The following is a 4957-nucleotide window of genomic DNA, read 5'->3' as shown; positions in this document are numbered from 1 at the left end:
TGAAAGCAGGGAATACCAGAGGAATGTCTATCTGTGTTTCATTGACTATGCAAAGGCATTTGACTGTGTAGATCATAGCAAACTATGGCTGACTCTGAGAAGAATGGGAATCCCAGAACACTTGATCGAACAAATGCAGAGATAGCTTGGATAATGCAGGTGAGAAATGTCTGCTTCTCAGAGGCAGGGCTCAAGTGTCATCCCTCGGTTGTGACCTCCACGTAAATGAAACTATTGTTGTTGTTGTTGTTATCTGCCATCAAGTCACATGTGACTCATAGCGACCTTATGTACAACAGCCCTAACCCCTGCTTTGTCTTGTGCCAGTCTCACCATCTCTGACACACCCACCCCGATCACCCCAGTCACTGAATCAATCTACCTCATAGAGGGTCTTCCTTTCCTGCGCTGTCCCTCTACCCTCCCAAACATGACGTTCCTCTCCAAGGACTGGACCCTCCTTACAACATGTCCAAAGTATGTCAGATGAAGCCTCAGAATCCTTGCCTCCAAGGAGCAGCCTGGTTTAACCCTCTCCAGGATGAACCTGTTCATTTTCTTAGCAGTCCATGATACATTCAGTACTCTTCTCCAGCACCACAGCTCAAAGCCATCAATTCCCCTTCTATCCTCCCTGCTCATTGTCTACCTCTCTGATGAATAGAAAGTGATTGCAAAGACCATGGCTTATATTAGGTGCACCTTAGTCTCCAGAGTGTCACCATTGCTCTTCAGTACCCTGGAGAGGTCCCTAACAGCAGACTTTCCCATCACAATAAGTCTTAATTTCCTGGCTGCTGGTGCCAATCATATTCCCCTCATTCCCAACTCGCTCTCACCTCCCACCTCCTGCTGTGGCTCGTCTGGTAAGGATCACACATTCACTTTGTGCCCTGGTCTCCGTGGTGGTATCTGATCCTCAAGAGATGGTCAGGGCAGAGCCAGGGAAGAGCTATACTGCCCTGGTCTTGGGCTTGTGTGCCTACGTAAATGTCCCCTATAGAAGAACACTTCCCAGATGAGCAGATGAGGCCAAGTGGAGTCGTGGGTGGAAGAGGTTCATGTCCTCTCTAGGGAAGGGAGGATCCTGCCCAGCACCCCAGGGGCAAAGCGTTCAGGCCCTGAGTCCTGGGCCAGCAGGGTTCAGTCCCATCGGTGTGCTGGGATGGCTGTGCTGGGACAAGGGCCACCTTGCTCTGCCCTGAGCCTAGGTGTTCTCAGGTACAGGTGTCCATTGTCCAGGAAAAGCTGGCATCTATGAAAGGAAGTAAGAAGTGTGAGCTGATCCCTGCCTCCCTTGTTCAGGAAGCCCACCCTGGTGAATCTAAGAGCCTCCCACTGCCAAGCTGTCTTCATCCCTTCCGGGGTCTCCACTGCCCAGGATGGAAGGTAGAGACTTGATGTGGGGGAAGCTTCCCCATAGAGAGAACAGTGATGTCTCACCCCCGCTGACCCCATCCTAGTGTCTGGCACTCGTTGTGATGGGTGAAGTAGCACAGGGTCCAGAGCCACTTGGCTGGGAAGTCAGGGAAAGTGGAAGGAAGCTTAGCTCAAGGGCAGGGCTCGGAGTGGTCTTCATGAAGTCATGCGACAGACACCCTCCGTCTCATTCCTTAAGCAGAAGTGACACTCATGCCCTTCTTTCTCGGATGTCTAAAGACAGTGTGTGGAGCTTGGGGAGACCCTGTGGAGGAGGTCCAGTTGCCCTTACTGAGCCTGTGGCTTCATGGAGGAGTGTGGGCTTGTGCTGGCAGGTCTAGAAAGTTTTTGGAATGCTGGAAGAGACACACATAAGATTTTTCTACACCCAAGATCAGGGGTTCATGATTACCCCCCAAATTTAGAGGGAGAGGGCACATGGAAGCCCCCATCACAGACACAGCTAACACCCCCAGCCCTCCCATCGTCAAACCCAGCGTGTTCACAAAGATGGCTTGTGTGCCGCAGGGCTCTGGGCCCTGGGAAGTGTCTCACCAGAGCTCAGGAAAGGATTTGGAGGCAAAGTGTGGAAAATAAATATGCCAGTTCTCAGCTCAGCGTCCTGAAGCCACAGTAAACAGCCAGCTCCAAGCCAGCCTGGGAAGCTGATTTGGCCCCCCTGCTGGCCACACCTGGCTGTCTGGTGGCCTCCCTCTCTCCTCCCTCAGCCTGCCCCCTCCTGGCCCCTCCTCTTTGACTCTGGAGTCGGTGGCAGGGAACACACTACAGTTGCCAGTCCTTGTGCCTCCTGGGCAGGTGGACCAGAGGAGCATATGGGAAAAGAGGGTGGCCCCCCAGGGGTCCCCTTACAGCCCCGTGCACCCTGGGTAAGTCTCTGACCCTCTTTGGTACTCTGGCCAGGTGATCTGTCCATCGATTAGAAGTTGGACTTTGATGGTGGAGAACCACAGAGCTTTTCCCCCAGTTTTGTGGCATATGAGGAAGCTTTGCATCTTATAGTTGTGGGTGGATAGGCCAAAATTGGTTTCCCCCTTGTGTCCCTCTGAGATGACGTACGCAAGGAAACCTTTAAAACTGAACATGTCTCATCCAGGGATTCCCACACTAAAGAAACTATTTGCTTTTCTGCTTTTGGTGGGACTTGGTGCGTTCAGTGGCGGTAGGACTAATGACTTCAAGAACCTCCGGCGCCCTGTTCTTATGATTGCCCTTTGGGGTAGGAAGCAGATTCATAGTCACTTAATAACTTCAGTTATCTGCTTGACTGACTCTAAAACACAGCATCCAGTGAGAAGGGGGAGGTTCTTGGGTCGGGTTGCCAGCTGAGGACACCCCGAGAAGTGGCTAAGGGGCCTTTCCACTGTACCTGACTGTGCCTTGTTGTGTCAGTAAAGCCTAGATCCTCAGATCTGGGGAGCAGGGCATTGCCGGAAGGTGCTGGCACTTGCTGAGTCCTATTACTGCTCCTGGGCTCCGAGAGAGGTTTCTCTAGAGAGACAGAGCCAATAGGAGATGATAGATAAATAGGTGGGGTTTGTTACTGGTAGTCTATCAAGGCATCTCTGACTTGTGGCCACCTCACGTATAACTGAACAAACTTTACCCAGTCCTTCACCGCCTTCACGATGGTATGTGTGAGTCTGTTGTTTTGCTCGTTGAGTACTGCCTCCCCATTGTCAGCACTGTGTCAGATGCAAGCCTCTTTTTTCTTTTCATTTTTTTTAAAATTAAATTTTAATGAAAGTTGGAAAGAGCCTCAAATAAGCAAAGCACTCCTTTAAAAGAGAAACAAAGTAGGAGGCATCTCACTCCCTGATTTAAAATCCTACTACTCTGCCGTGGTGGCCAAGACAGCGTGGTACTGGTACAATGACAGGCACATAGATCCGTGGAATAGAATTGAGAACACAGAAATCAGCCTATCTACCTAAGAACAACTGATTTTTGACAAGGGGATGAAATCAGTTAAGTGGAGAAATGACAGCCTTTTTAACAAATGGTGGTGGCAAAACTGGAAAACTATCTGTAGAAAACTCAAGCAAGATGCTAGTCTACTGTAGTCCATGGTTCCACTGATTGATTTTCAGAACATGATCATCACATTTTTCCTCCTAGGCAGTCAGTCGTGAACTGTCATTGAAACTGGTCCACTTTGGGCAGCTCTGCCAGATTTGAAATGCTGATGGCTTAGCTTCCTGCATCGTATCACAAAAGCATGCAAACTACGGTATGATCAACTAGTCAGTGAGTGGTGGAAGATAGATAGATAGATAGATAGATAGATAGATAGATAGATAGATAGATAGATAGATAGATAGATAGATAGATTATAGATAGATGATAGATAGATAGATGATAGATAGATAGATAGATAGATAGATAGATAGATAGATAGATAGATAATATGAAAGATAAATATGTAAAGAATTGGCCCAGACCACTATGGAGGCTTGGCAAGTCTGAACTTTACACGGCTCGAAACTGCTAGAGGCTATAGTCTTGATGTGGCATCAGGATTCAGGTAGACTCATTAACAATCTGCTTTATGCAGATAACACAATCCTACTTACTGAAACTGAGGAGAACCTGAAGCTCTTGCTGCAGAAGGTCAGGGACTGCAGCCTTCAATATGGATTGAATCTCAACATCAAGAAAACAAAGATTCTAATCACTGGGCTGATTGAAGAGATTGAGATTGTTGACAGCTTCAGTTTGCTTGGCTCTACAGTCAACACTGTTGGTACCAGCAGCTGGGAAATTAAAAGACGAATTGCATTGGCAAAGTCCTCTGTCAGAGACCTCTCCAGAGTACTGAAGAGCAACGATGTCAGTCTGGAGACTAAGGTGCACCTGATACAGGCCATAATCTTTGCAATTACTTGCTATGCATCAGAGACCTGGACAATGACTAGGGATGATAGAAGGAGAGTTGATGCCTTTGAGCTGTGGTGCTGGAGAAGAGTAGTGAATATACCATGGACTGCTAGAAGAACAAACAAATATGTCCTAGAGAGGGTGAAACCAAGCTGCTCCTTGGAGACAAGAATTCTGAAGCTTTGTCTGGCATACTTTGGACATGTTGCAAGGTGGGATCAGTCCTTGGAGAGGGATGTCATGCTTGGGAGGGTGGAGGGACATTGTAGGAGAGGAAGACTCTTGATGAGATGGATTGATTCAGTTACTGGGGTAATGGCGATAGATGTGTTGGAGACAATAAGATTGGCAAGGGATAGAGCAGGGTTTAGGGCTGTCATACTTTGGGTCGCTATGAGTCGCAGGAATCTCCACAGCACAAAACAACAACATAGTCTTGATTCAGAATGTTCTTTCCTGGGAAACCTCTGTTTTTGCTTCAGAAGCCCGAGATCCATTGCTTGAGTTTCCTCACATCATCAAGAATAATCACTGAAACTGAGGAGGATTTGAAGCACTTGCTGCAGAAGGTCAAAGACTGCAATCTTCAATATGGATAGAAGTGCAACATCAGGAAAACAGAGATTCTCACCACTGGGCCAAT

The sequence above is a fragment of the Elephantulus edwardii genome, unplaced genomic scaffold, assembly GCF_000299155.1.
Source record: "Elephantulus edwardii isolate Elephantulus edwardi_28Jun2011 unplaced genomic scaffold, EleEdw1.0 scaffold00074, whole genome shotgun sequence".
NCBI classification, from domain to species: Eukaryota; Metazoa; Chordata; class Mammalia; order Macroscelidea; family Macroscelididae; genus Elephantulus; species Elephantulus edwardii.
Note: the sequence above shows the minus strand (reverse complement) of the source record.